This window comes from Strix aluco, chromosome 5, assembly GCF_031877795.1.
Source record: "Strix aluco isolate bStrAlu1 chromosome 5, bStrAlu1.hap1, whole genome shotgun sequence".
Taxonomy (NCBI): Eukaryota; Metazoa; Chordata; class Aves; order Strigiformes; family Strigidae; genus Strix; species Strix aluco.
In genome coordinates, this window is record NC_133935.1 from 37,961,726 (window position 1) to 37,984,137 (window position 22,412).

Genomic DNA, 22,412 nt, shown 5'->3' on the forward strand with positions numbered 1-22,412 from the left:
GCCGTGGCGAGGAGCCCGGCGGAGGTGCGCGAGGCCCGCCGGCTTCCCATGCTGCGGGCTCGCTGGGTGGAGGTTGCCCGTGGCCCAAGCACCGTAGTAAAAGCGTAGCTTTGCCCATGTAAGTTAAACCGGCTTTCACATAACTTATTTTTAGAAGGTACTGATGTATGTAGGACAGGAAAGCAGGCAGCCCATGCTATTTTTCTGTTTTTATATAATAGCATCATTTGGGAGCTGAAGATGGATGACAAAAGGCATTGGCAATGCTGCCAACGGGCCAGGAAAAGGTCTGCTGCCCACATACCTTTATTATCACCTGGTGGGGCAAAAGCTCTGGTGCTTTCATTACCAAAAAATCCTGCAAAACCCAACCCAGAAGCAAAGCAAGGAAATGCTGCTCTTCATTGCCCCTGGATTGCAGTCAATTGCAAGTAGTCGGCAAAGCACTTGCTGTTTGTGCATGAAAGACTGCTTAGTCGTGTTGGCAGATGGAAGGTAGTGTGCACTTACATACTTGGAGAAATCACCCATCCAAACTGTTTCATAAACTTTTTCTTTCATTTGAATCTTACTGAGATTCAGTAGGTTCCTTTGTACTTCCAGAGTGGACCAATGTGCTTCTATCATACTGTTTTTTTTCTTGTTCCAGAACACCTATTTTTTTCATCCTAAGATTTTTTTTTTTTTTAACAATTTTGTTGATCTGTAACAAGTCAGGCATTTTATATGCTTTTTGTGGCATGGATTGAAAGGACTTTGGTTCGTTGTCACTGGTCACTTTGGTTCTTAGTGAAATTTGGGCCTTCTTCAGAATATGAACTAAGTGCAATGAGTCAGCTTGAAATTGGCAGTGAGTGAGCTTGAAAACCATTGAAGCTGAAGGAAGGAAAGCACAATTGTGTTGGAGTATACTGTTTTGGTAAAGTTATAATAAACTGTAAAGTCAAGCACTCAGAGATTAAGAAACTCCAAATTTAATTTGCTTTTACACATTGATTACTTGTGTAAACATATTTTTCTTAAGAAGGCCTCTGCTGCTTTTGTCACATAGCAGATGGAATGGCAGATTAGATTTCTTCTTTTTCCTCATTCAGTGCAGATCCAGGTCTCATTTATTCCTATGTGACACCAGTCTGGCCTCAGGCTACATACAATTTTAGTAGTTAGTTAGTGGATCCCCAGTCAGAATAAATTCTTTTTTGTGAGGGAAGGGCCACTATCCAATTAGTGTCTGAAATTTTTAGTTCACCGTTTAAAGGGTTGAGATCTGAAACTTTTGAGAATGCTGAGGAATAAAAACATGTTTCTGATGTTTGTATTCATGAACTTGTCCATGAAAAGGGAGTGTGGTATGTTGTAATGAAACTCAAGGGCTACAATTTAAGATTGCAGTTAGTTGTTGCATCAACGTTTCTTAGATTTTACTTGTTTGACCTTGCCACCTTTGCTGTATTCCTGTGTAAAGATACATCTTTACAAACAGCATGGATGTGCATTCATGGGATGCATATAGTGAAAAAAATCTTGCCATTGGTCTGCCTTTTACAATTGACTGTTACGATAGAACTCATTTTGCTTTGGCTTGTTCCTTGAGCTGCTGTTTCAGGGTCTTCAGTATGGCTCTTTCTGAATTATCTTTTTTTTGTTGTTGTTGTTTGGGAGGCTTCACCTCTCACGCAATTGGAGGAAGTTCAAAAGTAGGATTTATACTTAACGAGTGCAGTGTCCAAAGATCAGATGAGCTTAGGCCAGGTTTTCCACTTTTGTACAACTCACCCTTTCCACCCCCAAAAAACAAACAAAACATTTGACTGTCAAATCAGAACACAGCACACAAATCCTATCTCTGTTGTGAAACTCAATGGTTTCTTCTTCACGTATCATAGAGGTAAGAGCCGGAAGAAAGAGCTCTGTGAGTTGGGCCAGGCAGTAGGCTTTCTACGTTTTCTAGTCCACGTATCCTCAAACACGGTAACAACAATTCATTGGGCTCTCTTTGTTTTTCTGACAAGCCCCAACTTATGCCTATATGTGATTAGGCTTTTATTTTACAAAATAGAAGAAACCCAACTTTGTGAATATGGAAAAATATTTAAAAATAATGACAGATGAATCCTTAAAAGTGAAGTGGTAGGACATTTTGGTTTTTGGACCTTGAGGGATTTTGTTTTGAGAGGTTGTGCCTTTTTTTTTTTTTGAGATTCATTGTGCTAGGAATTAAATACCTGAAATGATTTTTTTGTTTGTTTGGAAATGTAATTCTTAAATGGCCCTTGGTTTTTAGAATCATCAAGAGGCTTGAATCTTCAAGGTTTTTTTGTATTTTTTTTAAGTATTCAGTCGTCTTGTAAGTCTAAGTTATGTGGTCTGTCTATACACAGAAGTCAGCAACAACTGTATGTGAGACAAATCATCAGTAAATAATTAACATTTACAATGCTGTCACATAATCATATTTGCAGTAGTTCTATAGTGATGCATTGCTTTGTATTTTGTTAATGCAGTGTATGAATACAGGGTATCAATTTATGATTGCATGGGATATATTACTGAAAGAAACTGCTATAGTGTGGTACCAGAGGTCTATTTTATTGAGAGGTGGGGTTTTTTGTTTGTTTTTGTGAAGAGAGCCTCAGGATTTTGCACTGTAGGTATATAATTGTGAGGTAACTGATGATACCTTGATTACAATTGTGAACCAGAGCTGAGTGTATAATGCGGGATGCAAAGATACTTTCAAAGAAGTTCTAAAACCTCTACATTCAGACACAAATAGCTGCAGTTACACTTCGAGTGAAGTGAAGTCTGCTTAAATGCAAGGGAACAATTCTCTTTTCCTTGGGAAGAAAGAACCAGGTTTAAAAATTTACAGAGTAAATTAGATTTTCCAGTTCCCTTGACCTACATTTATTGCTGAGATTAGAAACTGCGGTGTTCAATAACTATGTTCTGGTGAGTTTTATGTAACTTTCTTTTCTGTTCTTAGTTTATTATGGTTAATAAAAATGAAATGTTTGCTTTGGAGGTACTTTCAGTCCCCTACTTAAGGTTTGCTCAGAAGAGAAATTGATAGATTTTTTTTTTTCCTCACCTCTGCAAATAGCACATCAAATTAGTTACTTTATATTAGGGAAACCAGTGTCTTTAGTTATCATCATTCTAGATGATCATTTCTGCTGTCATGGTTGTAATATTTCTTTGGTATTCAACAGTTAAACCAGCATAAAAATCCAAAAGTTGAGGAGCAAACAATGTATTGAGAATGCATCCCTCTAGTGCTGCATTGTGTAGGCTTTTGGAACAGTAAATCCTCATTCAGCTGCATTGTAGTCTCGTGAAAGGCTGCCTGCAGCTCTAGGCCCAGTCATCATTTCAGCAGAAATTACAGTAACTGTAGCATTGAGATTGGCGAGGTTAACCAGACAACCAGACTGGTTAGCACCTTTCCCGAACCTAGAAAAAAAATCTTAAGCATATTTGAATATAAGAGGGTTTGGTATATGGAAAGGGTGAGTATTCATCAGGTTAGTTCTTATTTAAGGTGATTTACTCACCCAAGATACAATAGGAGGGGACAGTGATTCTTCTGAGATTTTATACTACTCTGTGGTTAGCTATAAGGAAGCAATATGAGAGCAATGCCAAGCTAACTTCCTTGCAAACTTAAAATGCCATCTTTCTAATGATTTAGCAGTTATGAAAATGCCAGCATTAGTCTTAAAATACTTTTAAGTGCCCAAAAATATGCAAAAATCTTGCCAATGCATACACACACTCTCTTCTGGTAAACACTGAACAGAGAGAACTTTAAGAGTGGAACGGTTATTTCTTTCTAAACCATGCTTCTGCATAAAGCAGCTTTTATATAGTAAGTCCCTCATTGTCTTTTCCCTTAGATCTAGATCTTCACCTGAATCTGTTGTAAAATGCACTTTAAAGAGAATACGTTTACATGCTCCCTGTGGTAAGGGTTGCATTCCCCATCCACAGGGCTCCCTTATTTTCAGGTGAACCTAAAGCGCTGGTACATCTGCTAACAAATATCTTTTCCTTTGGTTTGTTATTGTTGAACAACTTGTATGAACTGTATGCAATTACACTATTACTGTCTGCCAATCCAGTTTTATGATCTTGCATTTTATGAAAAAGTCCAGTTAGTATTGCTTTGATGCCTGGTAAGAATGGCCTTCCCAGTAAAGATAAGGTTTTTGCATTAAATGCTTACAAATGGGGATTAATAATAGTCACCAGTGAATGAAAAGGGGGAGATCAATTAAATACAGCTATGTTTATTTGAATGTATACATCTGAGCATGTTTATTTTTATATATTGTGTTGTATGCTTTTGTGTGCTTTTGTGGGTTTAGTGAATTGTCATTGGTTTGAATTTGCTTAAAATTGAGCTTCTTTTAACAAAATAGGAGAAGAAGTATTTTACAGAACTGTTTAGCATATTTTATTGGACTTCACCGATAAAGCTAGATTGACGATACTTAACTTCGGTAAAAGTACCTGAAGAAGATTTTTTTTAACTGATGCAAAATTCTTTTAGTTTTATCATAGAGACAACCTAAAACCCCAAGGATTTGGCCGGACTTCATGAAATAAAGAAGTATGAATTAAGATCATTGTTGTGTATTTCAGATTTTCTGTGAGATTATGTAATCTTAAACTTGGGTTTAAGCTCTTTAGCCTGTAGGGCTTTGTTAGTGAGATATCCTATTGTTTAGTTTTATGATCATAAATATTCTTCCCATGAACAGTGCATTTCACAATTGGGTCCTTAGTATTTTCTCCTCCTTAGTTATGAATTCATTGCCATAATACTCTTGTTATTCAAGTTTTAATTCTGATAGTAGACAATTTTTGGTGTAAGTGGGTGTAGTTTGGAGACTTAGTTACTAGGCTCGCTCAGTGATAAAGTTATGCCTTCCAGTGATTGCAGTGAAATCCTGCTTTACCTGCAAACATTTGAAATTGTAAGTGTGGCTCCATGAAGATTGTAGTAGTACGAGTAGGCTCTTCATTGATCCTCGTTCAGTTTCCTGCATAAAATAGGGTAAAATATGTCTAGATTTTGAGGAGTTGGGCTTCTTGGGAAAATAGGACTTCACTGACACAAAGCTGAGAAAATACTTGAATTGTTTTGGAAATCTACCTGTGGTTAAGTTTTATCACTCCCATAGCAGCAGCAGCAAGCCTGTACCAAATATCAACTGCTCCAGAGTCCTAGTTTAAGGTACATATAAAATGGGTCTGTGAACTGGGTTGCCAAGAGATGAGCACATGTTCTGTTTGGCTAAATCTACTGTGGAATATGTTTTCCAGCAATGGGGTGAAAGAAAGAGATGATAGTGGGATTACCTCAAAACCATGCAGTTCTTTGTGGCAGAGCCTGTCTCGTAGAAGCCAGGTTAGTAACAAAATGGTAGTTGCATTGTGTTATTAACAGATGCATCAAAAGTGGAAGGATAGACTGCCATTTAAGCAATCTTCTTTCCTAATCTAACGGAGGTCTGCTTGGCTAGACTTGGCACTCGAGTCACACAGAATGGGTAATTTGTTTATTTTGGTATGTTTGTGTAGCCAGGTTACTGACTATTTGAGCCTGTCTATTTCTGATATGACACTATATAAATCTAGTAGAAGAGCTTGTCTGATAATGCACATCTTTTTTGACTGTGTAGAAAACCAGTAATCTGTGGCAGAAAAACATTGGAGGCTTGGCCAAGCTATGCTTTATGAGGAACTGTGCTAAATAGGAATGGAAGCTATTTTGTGAGGCTGCGAGTTCAAGAAATACTTGAGATAATTACTAAAGGTAATGCCGTGTGAGAAGTAAACAGTGATTAAATTTTATTCTTATATCTGGTTGAATTTCAAAGGTAAATGTTGGTAGTAGAGCATAGTGCTTTCTTAAATATCTGAACAATATTTTGAGTGCTGTTATGTTGCAGGCTTCAACCAACTTACTGGAAAAAGTGATTGCTGCAAAGGTGTGGTGACAGAGAAAGCAATAAAAAGCCCTGAATGTTCCTCTTCACTGTTTTCAGCTGAAGGCTTCATTCCAAAATGTTGGCTTTTGACCCTGATGTGTTTAGTCAGGCTTAACCTTTCTTATATGAAGCAACCTTTAAAAAAGATCAGATCTACAGGTCAATATGGGTGGAGTAGACTCATAATAGGTACCCCACCAATTTTAATCATAGTTAGTCATTATCATCTTTATGACCCATTACAAGAGTGTAAGATTGATTATGAGCTACTTGAAAACACCTAGATATGCAAGCTCATCATTGCTCTGTTTTTAAAGAGGGTATATGATGACTGAATGTGTTACCAGCTTTGGAGCCAAATTACAGTGGGGCCTGGTATTCACTTTTATTTCAGTGCTTTTGTTTCAGAATGTGGTTTAGCTACTGTTACTAATTATATGCATCAGAGCTGTTTGCAATTTAACAGTTGAACCTCCTAGTGCTAAGAGGGCCAGCAGAAGGTAGCATTTAAGCTGTGCATAAGGGCCTTGGGGTCAGAGGCACAGATGTGTGCCTGTTTTGTTTTTGCACATAGCAAATTGTGCAAGGACAGTTTGTGGGAAATGAGAAGATCTGCATGTTGATAGTAGTAGGAAATCACTATGGTGGCTCTGGATTTTAGTCTAGTGATTTCCATATGCTTGGGGTTCTGTTGCTCAGCTTCTGAGCAGGTGGAGTATGTTTTCTGTGTATAGTTACAATAAAATGGCTTTGAAATGGGGATGGAGTCAAACAAAAATATGTTATTAGAGCCAGCTAGGACTCCTTCAAGTTCTTTTTTCCCTAGAAAATAAAGTTTTACTGAGGAATTGTATTTATTTTGACAAAGTGTCTCTGGAAAACTTTCCAGGTCCTGCAAGACAGAATTTGCGCTTGAGAAAAATCATCAGAATGGACAGATGGTTGGAGCATTGAGACCCAGTAAGCTCCGAGTTAGGAACAGCCAAGAAGGGAACTCCTAGTTGTTTCTCTGACCAGTGCTCTGAGTGAGTGTTTTTCTTTATGGCACAATCCATATTTATTATTTAATATTTAAATTATTTCAATTGCATGTTTTGATAAATATCTGTTGAAACTTGTCTGTTTATCTTTTTGGTAAAGAATTGGTTTTTTTCCCCTCATACAACTAGTATGAGAGGAGTCCAGTATATATATGCAGGTAGTCTTGAGAATGCATTCATTAGTTTTTCTTAATAGTAATTTAAAACACCTCTCCCAGATTTTAGGAAGATGAAACAATGCAGTTATGCAGAATAAAACCAAGTTTGCCTCCTGGAGTTCTTCCCAATGTAGTAAATCAGGTGTTAGTTACTACATTATCATAACTACTGCTTGTTCCCAGTAGAAGCTGCCTAAATGGTTATTGAACTATGTCGTGAGAGACAACAAATGTGGGCAATTTCAAATCAAAGCCTGAGGGTGTTTGATTCTGAAATGCAACTTCTTATTGAGATGTGTGTTAACAGCATCACATCTTTCAGTGTAATGAGTCTCTAGTTTTACTATTGATGCCAACTGTTAAAATGTTGATGGGAGTGGTGTTTAGTGTAAGTATGCTGTAAATTAATACCTTTTGTATTATTACTTCTTGTAAAGTTGAACCACGGTAAGAGTTAGTTTGTCCATTGTTTTATTAAAGTTCGCTATTTCCTGAATTTGGGAACAAATCCAGCTCTTTCGGACTCCTCCACAGAAAAGAATGTTCTGTGCTGCAGTGATTAAACCTTTCTGTGGAAGAAGAGGAAAGTCTTGTTATCATTTTAGGATTTTTCTGGTCTGTCTCTTGCTAGTATTGATAGACTAACTACGTCTCTTCAGCTTGTGTCTTTGTCATTGTATTGTAATTGTCTTTTCAGTCATCTGAATGCTTTTTTTTCTTTTGCTATATTACTTCATTTGTTGTTTTATTAAATTAAATAATTAATTCACAAATTCCAAACATCCACTGTGCTTGTGCAAGCTTTATAACTCTATCTCACTGACCAAATTAGATACAACTGTTCATGTAATCTTTGTTGACTTACATTATGACATTGTAGCTCTATATTTATTATAAGATTTCCTAAAATACTGTTTTCAGCTTTATCTCAAGGCGTATGTGAGGCATATTTGTGTGAGCATGCGTGTGATTTTTCAGGGATGGTGCTGAATCCATCTCATTCTCAGCAGATCAAGTGGGAGTGTAGAGAAATTACAAAGTTTCAACATTGTTATGCATATTATCAGTACTAAAATTTGGTCTTAAAAGTTCGATTTTCCATTTAATATATATTTTCATATTGCTTTTGCTAGGATAATTGAGTAATAAATTAGTAACATTTCTGATTAAATTAAAATTGATTCTTCTGAACGAGTTTTTAATATTTTCGCTGTGGGCAAAGGGTAAGTGAAAAAAGCCTGTAAAATTTCTTAAAAGACAATGTATTTTGGTCTGTAAGATGCATTTCTTTCTTATTTTATTTCTGTAGCCAGTTTAAACATTTCTCGCAGGATGGAAAAGGTCAAAATTGTAAAAGGATGAGTCTTCTTTTGATTTTTATATTATTTCCTGAGCCTTACTGTTACTCTTTTTAGAGTTTAGATAAAGCACCCTTATATGCATATAATAAAGAAAATTCTGACAATAGCAATGCATTACTGGAAACAAAACGTGTCACAAGCAACCTTTTTTTTTTTTTCCCCAAATGGCAATTATGGACCTGTTTTCTGTGGTTCATTGTTTGTCAGACTTCCCTTCTACCTCAGTAATGAAGATTCATCCTGGGGAGAGACTACAGAACCCGTGGATTAAACATATCCTGTGGATTGCTAGTATTAGCAGGAAACTTGTAAGAATGACCCACCAAGGGCAGTGCTTTGCTACAGATCTTGTCGTTTTGAGTTATAAATGAAATGAAGATGATATGGTCTGAATTAAGTTTGGAATAGGATTTAGAATTTGACTGAGGATGGATCAGATTTAGATGGTTAGGAGGCATAGGCTTCACAATTCATATCCTGATTATGGAAATGCTAAAAGATCAGGTGTATTTCCAACTGCAAATGTGTTGCTATTCAAGGTGGTGACATGTCTTTTGAAATTATGTGTTAAGAGTCAAGATACTTGCCTTGGAATGTGGCTGGAACCAGATTTTGCAATTGGATACTTGGACTTTGCATTGGGTACTAGTTTTTCCTGATAGTAGGATAATTTCTGGAGATGCATTGTAAATGCCACCAGAGTCCAGTAAAATAAATGAAAACTGAACACATGAATTAAAATTCTGTAATATATATGCTGAGCGTGAGCTTTTTAGCCTTTACTCCCCCTTCCTTTTCTGATTTTCTCCAATTATCCCAGTGATGTTTCCTTTCATCTTGTCTCTTCTTTTCCTCAGGAAATGTTATACCCTTTGTATAAATTTTGTGTCATATTTATGTCTAGGCTGCTACCAGATGGACTTTCACAAAGGTCTGCTAAAGTCTTTTGGACCTTCAGGTCCAAAAAGTGACCTGAATAGATCCAATTGTAGAATTGGGATCATGCTTGGTAAGAGTGCAGTTTGATCTGTAAGCATTGACCCAACATTAAAGATCATAAAGCCATTTCATTCTGGAACACTGCAGGATGGCATACTAATTGTATTACATGGACTCCAGTTGTACGCTGTCCTGGTTCAACAAGTGGAGCAGTCCCATTTAACTATGAAGTAATGTCTGCCACTCGATTTGTCCTCAGTTGAACTCAATGTACAGGCCTCTTACATAATAAAGTCCAAAATACAAAGAATGAACATGTAGTACAGGTACTTTACAATACAATTTCAAAATTCATGCCGACATTACCCATCCTAAACAGGTTTTAAATATAATGTGCATACGTTATAGAGATGTCAGTTTATTTTAAGGTAGGATTAGTTATTTTACCAACTTCCCTGTTACAATGATTTTGATTCATGCAGAGAAACTGCTTCAGTAGACTCATTTCTAAAGGTACTGTAAAATTCATGCTTATGTTAGGGAATGTATGCATCTACAGATGAAACCGTAATATTGCTCTTTTGGTAGATATTTGAAGAGATCTTTCATGTCTATAGCTATTGTGCATTTGCCACCTCATGAGCTTTAATGTGATGTACGGTATGTTACCTCCTTGTATTTGAGTGAATAGACTTAAAATGCTAAAGGCAATTTCAAATGTAAAATGTTGTAAAGAAACTGTCCTTTCTGGTATTTTCTTTTTGAGTAGTGCTTTATGAAATAAGTATTTAGGAGAAAAGTGAATGGAAAGATATGTCTCAACAGCTGAAGTTCAGCATAAGCTGGCAATAGAAATAAGATTTTGATCTACATCAAGACAACTCTCTAAGCTGGGAGCAAAATCTGTGTCATGGTCAGCAGTCTTCCCCTACTGTACAGCCACAGAATCACAGAATCAACTAGGTTGGAAAGGACCTTGAAGATCATCTAGTCCAACCATTAACCTAACACTGCCAGTTCCCATCTACACCATATCTCTCAGCGCTATGTCGACCCTACTCTTAAACACCTCCAGGGATGGGGACTCCACCACCTCCCTGGGCAATCCATTCCACTGCCTAATAACCTGTTCTGTAAAGAAATACTTCCTGACATCTAGTCTAAACCTTCCCTGGCGCAACTTGAGGCCATTCCCTCTTGTCCTATCGCTTGTTACTTGGTTAAAGAGGCTCAGTGTGCTGCAAACTGAATTCGTAGTGTGGCTAAAAAAAAAAAAAAAAAAAGGCTGACACATCTTTAAGTTATCTTTTACATGAACTAGTAAATAAATTCCTAAGTGTGTTTCACTTGAAGATACAAGCTGGATGGGAATTCAGCTACTTAGATAATGTTATTTCATTGTAAGAACACTGTGGAGCACCTGTTAAATGTGGATATAATATAAACTCAAACAGGATGTTCTTTCATGTTTCCCTTTTCAGGTGAACTTGATTCTACTTCATAGACAGCTCACTAATGCACACTCCACTCTACCTTTTCTTTCTGCAGCCACAAGATAGCTTCTTAACACGTTGAACTTCCACATTTTTACTTGATAACATTCCCATTTAACAAAACTTTGAAACTCCAGCCTTGAGAGTAAAATATTTGTGCTTTTAAAGGTTGAACAGTACTAGAGGAAGAAGAGGATGTGATTGAGTGAATGTGGAGAAAAGAATGTGCTTAGAAACAGCATGTGTAAGGCAATGTGTAGAGTCAACCTGGGTGTGTAAGTATATAGGGTTTTGTCAGGGAATGGATGAGTCTTACTGAGTATGCAGAAGGGGCAATACATATTTGTTAAGGGCAGAGGGAGACAAAATTGAATGTTACAGCATAGGAGTAACTAGCATTTTTGTGAATGAATTGTCACTGTGTAAGAGCAGAAAAGTAAGTTAAAAACTTAATTTGAGGAGGAGTAGTGGGTAGCTGGATTACCCTACATAGTGCTAACAAAGAGCAGGTCCTCACTGGGGTGCTGAGAATGAGAGAGAACTGCAGCTGGTAAAGAAAAGATTCATCCAAGGGCTAGAATCAAAGCAAAGAGTGCAATGAAGGTAATGGCTGCTGAGCTAGACAGTTAATCCCTCAAAAGCTAAAATGGGGCACAACAGCTGGACAGAAAAGAGTTCTGTGCTGGAGAACAGAGCAGACCTGTAGCAAGGTCTGCGAGCAAGGAAGGACTCCTGGGGTGTTGAGCATTGGCTGTGGCCTGACACCTGTTGAAGTTTGGAACTTTATTTCTTAAAAGGAAGAAAAAAATGCTACTTCGTACAGGACATAAACATATAAAAAGTTTGGGACTGGGAGAAAACATATAGAATATACATTGAGTCACCTTGCTTTTAAAAAATTCTGTGTTTCTCATTTTCCCTTCTACTTTCCTTTCTTCCCTTCATGCCTGCTTCTTTCTACAGTGATCAGGTTATCCTGGCAGTAAGGAAGTTATATGAGGTGTAACCATTGCTAATAGAAGGACAATTATCTCTGTTTTACTGTGTGGAAGGGCTGGTCTGTTCAAAGATTACTTTAACTTTTATTATAGTTGATTGTACTCCAACGGACAACAGTAACAAAAAAAAACCCCAAACAGGAAGCTGCTAATTGATCTACATTTTTAATATTTCATTTGCATTTTATTTACATTTCATTTATTTTAATGCTTCATTGCTCTTCCTCCAGTTCCAGACAGCTTCTCTGAATAGCCTGAATGAGTGTTCATCCTTATGGTATACATCACACATGCATCTTTGAACACTTCCTATAAAAATTCACAGCTTGGAAAAGATGTACAAGTTTTTTTCCTTCACACAGGTTCTCAGTCTTCAAACATTAAGCAGCTCTCTTGAAATATGATATTATGTCTCAGTTACTCCACTGTAGAAAAGCATACAGAATGGTACAGTGTCATCTATGAAAGCCACATCAATCCTATGCTAATAACTACAGCTCATCTACAGGGTGGGTGATCAGTGTAAATGCTGTCCATTCCCCTTTAGGAGATTTCAAGATACAAGTTTTTAGTGGATGGTGTAAGTATGTTGCAGAGCTTGGCAGGGAAAACTGGAGGTTGAATTTTAGATGAAAAAGGCAGAAGTGGTCTGGTGATTATTTTCTTTCTTCTGTGGCTCATGTTGATGAGCTGTATAGCTTAGTATATGTCTGTGGCCTTAATTGTTCTTACTAAAAATTTGAACAAGGCTAATTATTGATTGTGTGTGCAGTCCAGAGATTGGAAGTAGGATCTACTTTCTGCCTTCATCTCTTATTATATGTACTGATGACCTTTATAGTTTGATGACCATGCTGTACTTACCCTTTATTGGTGCTGGATGAAATATTTATTTGATAGTATTGTGCTAATATGTGCAGTAGTATTTTCTGAATGCATTTTTAAAGGAATAGAAGACTTCGAAGTACAAAATTAAATGTATGTAGATAGAAATGTTGTGTAAGCATAATTTGTGTCATTCTGCACCTAAAAGTGTTTAACATTTGGTAACACTTTTCCCCTCCCCACCTCCTACTACAAAATAAATCAGTCCTATTTCTGCATTTTTCATTGTCATCATTGAAAATCTGGAGTATTAGGCCCATGGTGGTTTTCTCACGTTTTTGTACTGGTTTATATTACCCAAATTGTTTCTATATCTGTATTTTCGAAGAGCTTTTACGTAGTAAAATAAATGTGGGTATCATATAAAAGCTCAAGCAAAATTTAGTTTTCCATTCTCAACATTCTTGCATCTGTCTTCAATAATATGTCTTGCCTCATGGATGTAGATGAAGTCTGGAATAACTGAAATGAAGTCTGAGAATTCGATGTAAAAAGAAGAATATTTTCTGTAATTAAAAATAAAATTCCCATATGGGCAAGCAGTTTTAGAACATGTCACTTCAGGACTTCTTATAAGCTCCTTTGAAGGATTTTTTTTTTTTTTACAAGTGCTTATGGAAACAACAGGATCACTGGTTTATCTAGTAGCATTATTTCTATGACTTTAATGGTAATCTTGTGCACAAATGAGCTAGAAAACGGCTTAAGTAGATCATGTAGACTCACATGAGCCATGATACTGATTTTACTGGTAAGGAATATTTTCAAACAGTAACCCAGGCCAGACTGGCCTGTGTAAATCCTAAATGATTGTTTTGCAATGGTAAAGTAAAACTAACCATTTTTACTTTGTTTTGAAATAGTATACCCTCCTCAGCTCTTCCAGCAGTGGAAACATCTCAAATTGCCTGCTACTGTGCAGAAGAGGACTGAAGTAGTTGCAAGTTAACCTCCCTCCCTGACCCTCGCTGTTGCTCCTCAGCTGTTTTCTAGAACGAAATGGTTGTCATTTGGGAACAGGTAGGCAGTGAGTTCTAGGCTGATCTGAAAGTAAGGTGAAGTGGAACTATAGAAAGAATTCCTGAAAACTAAAGTAACAAGAGTTACTTGAAGAACTACAAGAAAAAGAATGAAACAGATAGGAAAGGCAGGTATGATGAAAGGGAAAGGTGGGTATGAATGGCAAAAAACCCCCAACCCAAAACAAAGATGCTTTTATGGTGCATACTAGTTGCAGCTAGTAAAAATTTGCCCATCTGAATTAAGATTTTGGTCTTTAGATCAATGAAAGCATGTTTGCTGCTGCTGCCAACTACAATTTTGGGAACCTCATTGCATATTTCCTCCTTAACAAAGAGCCGACATTTTGTTCATAATGATGACTAAACAGAACACCTCTGAAAATGTGCTTTAGTTTTTTTATGCTCTTGGATTTTTGTTACACAGAAGTAATGTGTAGAGTTGCAGTAAGAAAATATAAATCTTTTCAGAAGGGGAAAAAAGTTCATTTCATATGCTGTACATAAACAGGTTTAAAATCATGTTGTCTTCAGGAGGAACACAAAACATCCAGTTACTTACATGACACTTCTATGACCTGGTAGATTAAACAACATTAATTCCCATTATTCATTGGTGAGAAACTAATATTTGCTTATCTGCAAGCTGGACATGTCAGTTTATGTGTCTAATGATACCTATACTTTGGTACAACATTTCTAATAGATGCAGAAAATAAAGCAGGTATTTTTCTGTATTGTTTTATCAGACAGTTGTTAACTGTTCTGATGTGCTTACACTATACCAAGTTGTTGTAAGCCAGTGGCAAGGCCTGTAGACTTAGGCATTCCCGTGTTCAGGAATTTTCATACTGAAGCATTGCTTTCAAGGCACAACACTACAAGCTTACAATAACCTCCCACAGATCAAACCATGTAATTCAAGTGCATCTCCTAGAGTATCACTCTTCATATTTTTTTTCCATAATTAGTTTGCAGGGTGGAAACCTCTTCTAGGATGGGGGAGGTTTGGTTTCACTTGGATCTCCTAGTTATCAGATATAGGCTATTCTAGATACAGGCTCAAAAATTCTAAAATATAGTTTATATCATAATAGTCCTGCCTTGGAGTAGAGGAATGGATCAGATGACATTTTAAGTTCTACTTTTTCAAGTCCTTGTCGTAGAAAGACAGGTTTTTTTTCCTGATTCTTTGCCCTTGGGAGCAGGATAGTCTGACCAGTAGCTATGTCTCATTTATACAAAAGGAGATAAATTGTCAGTCAGCTGTCACTGCTGAAGATCTGTGGTGACACTGTGGCATGCAAAAATAAGTGGTGTCTATGGTGGTATGTCCCTAAACCATTTAAGACTTTAAGCATTAAAAGTAATATAAGTACTGGTTGTCATTTTGCACATTTCTCTCTGTTTCCATAACAAGAAGAATTTCTACTCTGAATCAGGGTTTCTTAGCATAAAACCTGGTTTTGGAATGTATTTCTGCTAATATGCTGGAGAATAAGACTCAGCATGTGCTAGCATTCTCAATTTTCTTTGACATTCATGATTTCTAGCACAGTTGCTTTTTTCTTTTCTTTTTTTTTTTTTTTTTTTTCTTTTTAATGAATATCAGATCTTCATAATGCCAGCAAGGATGTCCCATTGCCAAGCAAAAAAAAAAAAAAAAAAAATTCCCAGGAAGCAATAAATGGAATTGATGTATTTTTTTTACACTCTTTTTACTCTTAAAGTAACTTGAGTAGCATGCAGGGTTTCAGAACAAGATGTGGTATGTGTTTATTTTGGTAATAGCTGCCATATGCTATTTTTCTTCTTTCTTCAGTCATCTCCTCTCATGAGGGGGGTTGAATACTAACAGAACATAACTCTAAAGAGAGTCACCTTAAATACATTCCCCTATGTTATTATAAACTGATGCAATGAAACTGCTTGACAGCCAAGGTAACTATACCCAAATACATTTTGCATATAAAATAGCTGTTAAACATAACACAAATGTAGAGTCTTAAAGCTAGTTTTCAAAGATGTCTGAAAGAAAGAGGGGGAGAATAGGGGTTTCCTTAATATTGGGCTATGCTGTCAGAATTTCTGAAAGAGCTATGATATTATAGTGGTAACCAGCCAGTGCTGTCACTATTAAAAGCCATACATAATGATAGACCTCTTGATATATCTTTTTGTGCTGACTATGTGGTTAGTCCTTACAAAATGAACATGAGTCATGCCTGAGACATGCATGTATTTTCCCTCCTTTCTGCTGAAAAGATATTGAGGCAGACACAGTGTAGTACAAAAGCTTCTTACTGCTGTTGGAGGGCAAAGGCAGTAAAACTGAGACTGACAAATGTATTTAGGAGCCTGATTCCCATTGAAATCAATAGGAATTGGGTGCTTAAGGGCACTTGCAAATGTGGGTCTGACTTCTGGCTAGGCTGCATAACAATGTTATTGGGAGGAACCATGGATGGGATGGGATCAACCAGCACGTTTTGGGTTCCACTTCCATCTTCATGTTGGTCCTACTCATTGTTCGAACAGTGCTACTCAGCCCTCGGACCACCATCAGTGATGAGTTTGCCGACAGCTTGTTCTTTGTGACAAGTTGAGCTTTCCATTGACAGTAGCCCACAGCAGACTCCTTAGTTTCTGTGTGTCCTTTTGATTCCTGCATCAGCCACAGATGTCTCTGTGATGATGTATGTTGTTTCTCGCTTTTTAACTTAAAAAGATAGTCCTTTCTGCAACAGTAGCATGCATTTTGCATTTGTATTTAAGACAGGGAAAGATTCCATACTTTGGAAAGCTGCTTATTTCTTGGGTTGTTTTGTTTGTTTTGTGTTTGTGTGCAATTAAATCTAAATGTCCCTTCTCCCCTATTCAAAAAAAAAAAAGTTTTAATCCCGAATTTGTGTGGTAGCATGTTTTGTAGCTGTAGTTGTTGCAAAGGTGAGGTGAAATTTAATGTAAAACATGCTCAGTGTTTATATCTACTGTCACTACATTGTGCAAACAGCCATCAATGTCTTCTGAACTGCAGTCAGCCTTGAAGAGTTTCTTGTGGTGCTGCCCAAGCAAGAGGTTCTGCAGATGGAAGTTGTAGCAGAAGCTCACAGCCTTTGCCTTCAATCTTGAGGTAGAAACTGAAGACAGAATTTGCTTATTGGCAGATAAAAAATCAAAACCATTGAGAACAGCCTGGATATATTTAAAACAAATTTGTATTGTAACGGATATGGATGTATGAAAAGTGATATGGAGGCAGTAACTCTTCCAACAGTGCCATTCTGCATGGGATGTGTGCTCAGGGTTAGGTGATAGGAAGACGGCTGTGCTATTTTGTAGCTTCTTCCCTCTGCATCTACAGGATGGCCTCTTGATTATTGCTTATAAAAGCATTAGAACTGAAACTGAGTAGCGGATGAAAATCCCAGAAATTCTAAGACGTTTTTAAGTTTTAGCATTTTGTTACCCTTGGTTCTCTCCTTGATGCTTGGGTCACCAAAGTATTTTTTTTGAAAACAGTTTCTCAGTGGGGCTGCATATGTGTATAATATGTTATAGTTTACCTTAAATATATACCTGCACTGCAAAGTAAAATTACACATTGCTATGATGTAATATATTGCTTTCGGAAAAAGGTCAAAAGGGAAAATTTACCTTGGCAGACTAATAGAAGTTTCTCATGGTTTAACTGCTTCCCCTCAAATTTCAGTATAATTTGACTTCATAAGATCATTAGGTTAGGCAATCAAAATGTGGTGTAGTGAATGTCTAGCATCTCTTCATTTTGAAATAGCAGTCTTCAGGGTGTCTTGGAAGTTTGGCACAGTTTATGCTTAGATAGATGTAATTCCCAAGATGTTTCTCTGATTTTCATGTCATTTACTCCTTTACAATGTTCTTCCAACTGTGAGCCATAGTTTCTAATAAAACCTACCCTACTCACAAGAATTTAGTGTCTCAAATAGTTGAGAAGGCAAATTGCCAATATAGGTGTTTATGTGAGTTCAGAGAATTAATGACAACTACCTGTGACTGTATCTACATTACAGTGAACAGGCAGTTGTGACAGCAACATGTATAGATACTGCTTTGCAAATACCGATCTAGCTAGCCTAGGCAACAGCACTGAACTACAAGATTGAATTTGGCTTCAGCTGTACAGATCTGGGCAGTATCCTGGTAGTGTGTGGTAACTGAAGCCTCTGTGGTGCTACTTTGCTTATAGCTAATGGGTTTTGTCATAAGTCAGCTTCAGTCCTACTTTTGACTGCAATTTATAAGTAGCCTGAAACTCATTCTGAAGAAAGAGGAGATGCTAATACTAATGAGAAGGATTAATCTGAAGAAACAAACCATTCAAGATGAAAGAGATGATGTTGCATCTTGTGACTACTTGCTTGATCTTACAACTGCTTTCTTGACAGGGAAGCACTAATGTTGCAGCATTAGCAGCCAGATCACGTCTGTCTGGCTTTTGGTCTCAGCTTGACAAAGAAGCTGTGTATATATGCAGTTCATATAGACCATCCAACTATTTTCTTTGTCTTTTTCATCTCCAGACTAAACTAGTTTCAGCATGCTTTGTGTCAGCTATTATTACTGTCATTATTGCACTCATTGTCATTAATGCCACATATATGAATCAGGTTCCAGGAGTTCATGAGATTTAGAAAAAATCCACATGCACCTGACTTCTGTTTGCTTCCCAAGGTTTTGACTCACTTGAGGTTCACATTTTTAAACTCTTCTTTAGAAGGATGAACTCCATTATAAATACCTTTTAAAAAGGCCAATGCCCTCATGGCTTCCAGGAACAATGTAAGAATCTGGGTTTGAATCCCCTCAGCTGAGTAGTACTTCCTCCCTGAGTATGCCAGCCTCTAGACAGCCATGTAAAAGGTAGGGGATGCTACCTTCTGCTTTGATAGTGCTTCTAAGTGAAAGTGTATGTTATACCCAGTGTTTTAATCTGGTCTTGGTGTGGCACTTGTACTACAAGCCTGTCCATTGGGCTGATCAGCAGACAAAGTGCAGGCCTCATAGCTTGTGATCAGTAGGCATGAGACAGGCCCTTGAAATGCTCAGCTAAACCAAGATCTTGGCATGCAGAGTAGCAGAATGTCCGGCACTCAGCTAATTTCACTGGTGAGAGTTAAAGCACCAATGATTTTCAGGTGCCAGAGCTCTGAAAGCAGGCTTATATTTATAAATACAAATGTTACTCAGTGCAGAGCCAGTTGGTATGAAGTAACAAGTTACTCTGCCTCGGTAGGTCTGTATGCTCTGCTTTTAGTATGTGGTAGGCACAACTAATTTGAGTGAGTGTACTCCATAGTGAAGGGAGCTGAGCTGCTGTGAGTTACACTGCATTTTTTTGTTGACTTGCTCAGCCAGTTGCTGTAGGTCAGCTGAGGTGTGATACTTGATTAGCTTCCAGCAATTCGTTTGAACCTTTGAGCTTTCAGACACCTAAAAATGCCTGTGGATGTGGCACTAATGATGTAGAAGCAACTTATCTGAAAGTTATTTCATCTACTAGTTGATCAGAGAAGACACTTAAGCCTACATTTGTATGAGAGGGGAGCAGCTGGCAGGGCATTTTTCCACACTGCTCTGGAACTTGCACTTCCCCCAATACCAAAATAGTTCTGGGACATGCTGCAGTGGCCCACTTGTTTTTCTTAGCAGTAAGGGATTGGGAGGTTTCTGGTGGAAGATTGTAAATATATCTTTTCAGCTGTTGGGCTATGTTTATTATCAAGTAAAAGGGAGCTACTGCTTTTGTATATCTTTATAACTGACACACTAAAAATATAATCTCAAGCAAAGGGTAAGTGTCCCTTTCTTTAGAGTAACTGTATTTGTATGGAGTGCCAATGAAAAATCATACATGAGAAAGGACACACATCTATTTTCCTGAGAACTAGCAGAATGTGTAGCAGTGTATATATATCAAGATACCAAGGGTAAAATTTGCTAATGAATTGAGGGTAAGTTCCCAGTGAACTGATATTTACTCTGTAATTTTAGCTACAGTAAGTCTACCTAATATTGGATTGCCATTTGCTTCCTTCCGATAAACATACATAATCACTCTTAAGTAGCAAACTATTTGAGGGTGGAATTGTGGTTACAAAACAGAAAACGGGAATTATTTTTTCAGGTTATTTTAGTTCTGTAGACTTTATTACTTACAGACAAAATATATTACTTCCCACCACTCTTCACGTCATGTATTTGCTCAATAAATGGAAGACAGGAGGAATGATGGTGGTAGGGGTTTGAAAATAGGCTTTCACATATTAATGGCTGTAATGGCACGATAAATGTCAGGACAGAAATGAAGTCTTATTGTAAGCAATGTACCTGCAAATAGGAGTAAAGAGCACAAAACTGCCAGTGGATTGCTCAGTATAAGAGAGTAATTTCTCCCACTTTGTTTTATAACTCTCTTACCTCACTCTCCTTCAAAATTTTAGGGAGGGTGGGCAGAAAAATGTAATATTACAAGGCTGTTCTAACACTACATAGAAGGTGATGAGCTTGTATCTCATGAACAAATATATCCCAAGCTTCAAGATGCCAGGGGATCATATTTCATTTACATCATAAGTTATAAGTGATCTCTGCATTAGCTTTTCCACTCCTTCCATCACCTTCTACCTTCCAAAGTTCTTCTAAATAGATTACATCTCTTTAGAGTTATATTTGCTTTGCTAATGGCTATTTTTAGCTTATCAAATGGCCTGCTCTACTGCTGAAGCTCTGTTTCAGTGTCTTCTCTAATTTAGAAACTTAGAATGGACATTTCAAAGCCCCAAAGTCCCATTTTCATAAGCGACTGATGAACCTAAGTCACTTCTGCTACTTTTGAAAATTTTAACCCATACCTTTTTTTTGTATTTACAGAGAACTAGGTACAAGCAGAGAACAAGTTTGAAAATTTTTCTCATAAGCATGATTTAAAATTCAGATTTACTGTTTGTTTAAAGAAAACCAAACTCACCTACACTTTGCTGAGTAGTTTGGTACGTGCTGGACTAACCTGAATCAGATGCTATCGTGGCTAAGATCTTTCTACTTCTTAGGACACCTTACAGAGGCTGCTGAAGATTTCCTGAGAAAAGCAGTCCACAGCATCAGAGATTGCGCATGGGTGGAATTACAGCCATAATAAAAAGGCTTCAATTGATTTTTGCCTGGAAGCAAGATCTTAATGAAATGGCTGCAGCCAGCATCACATAGCCCTATGATTGTGATGAGGCTGCAGAAAGGTGCCTCACATCTGTTACCCACAGCAGTATGGACTGTAAGCACAGTGCAGGTAAGCACTTAGTGTTCTGTAGTATTAATTTCTCCCATTTAGTCTGGCCGGAGTAATCAAATTATCTGTTACCTACAAAGAGTGAGGAAAATGTTTACAATAAACAGAACTGAGAGGAAGGCATTAATATAATTTTTTTTGAGGAATAATGTATACCATTCTGCCCTTCCATGTTCATGAAGGATGAATTAAAACTGGAACAGGTGCTATGAGGTTGATCACAGGAATGTACCATGTATTATAAGAGCCCATAAAAGCTTTGTTTTCATGCACTAAATAAGCCCACATCTCTATAAATACATGTGAGGGGAAAATATGCTTAGGCTGAAAAACAATGCGGGGATAAGAACACGTGGGTGTGAACTAGGCTAAAATAAATTAGAGTAAGGTTTTTAAAACCACCTAACCTTCAAGTAGGAGGTGTGAGAATGGGAGCCCTAACTTCATTTAGGACTGATTACTTTAAGAAAGCAACACTTTGACATTGAGATGACAAGATTGAGTTGATTCTTTTCCATCCTCTTCCCATGTAGCTTTTACAAGGAGAAACGGTTACTAAAATGTTAGCAGTAACTCTGTTCTAGAATTCACAGAATGCTTGAGGTTGGAAGGAACCTCTGGGGATCATCCAGCCCAACTCTTGCTCAGGCAGGGTCATCTAGAGCAGGTTTCTTAGGGCCATATCCAGCTGTGTTTTGAATATGTCCAAGTGTGGAGACTTTATAACCTCTCTTGGCAACCTGGTCCATGGTTTGTTCACCCTCACAGAGTAAAAAAATGGTTTTGTCTTCAGATGGAATTTCATGTGTTTTAATTTGTGCCCATTGCTTCTTACCCTGTCACTAGGCACTACTGAGAAGAGTCTGGCTCCCTCTTCTTCATTCCTTCTTATCTGGTATTTATACACATGAATAGGATCCCCCTGAGCCTTTTCTTCTCTGGGCTGAACATTTGCAGCTCTCTCAGCCTCTCATGTCAGATGCTCCAGCCGCTTGATCATCCAAGTTGCCCTTTGCTGGACTTACTCCAGTAAGTCTCTGCCTTGTGCCAGGAAGCCCAGCACTGGACCCAGCACTCCAGCTGTGTATCATCAGGACTGAATAGAGGGGAAGGATCTTCTGCCTTGACCTGCTGGCAATGCTGTTCCTAATGCAGCCCAGGAGGCTCTTGGTCTTCCCTGCTGCAAGGGCAAATTG

General features: G+C 37.6%; 1 long non-coding RNA gene across 1 annotated transcript in view; it reads left to right on the forward strand.

Moving 5' to 3' along the window:
• Positions 1-6,901: 6,901 nt before the first annotated feature.
• Positions 6,902-22,412, forward strand: part of LOC141923783 (uncharacterized) — a 125,225-nt gene continuing 109,714 nt past the window's right edge. Inside the window, exon 1 of the long non-coding RNA XR_012623401.1 lies at positions 6,902-7,021. This is a non-coding gene — a long non-coding RNA (uncharacterized LOC141923783). The remainder of the gene's footprint in view (positions 7,022-22,412) is intronic.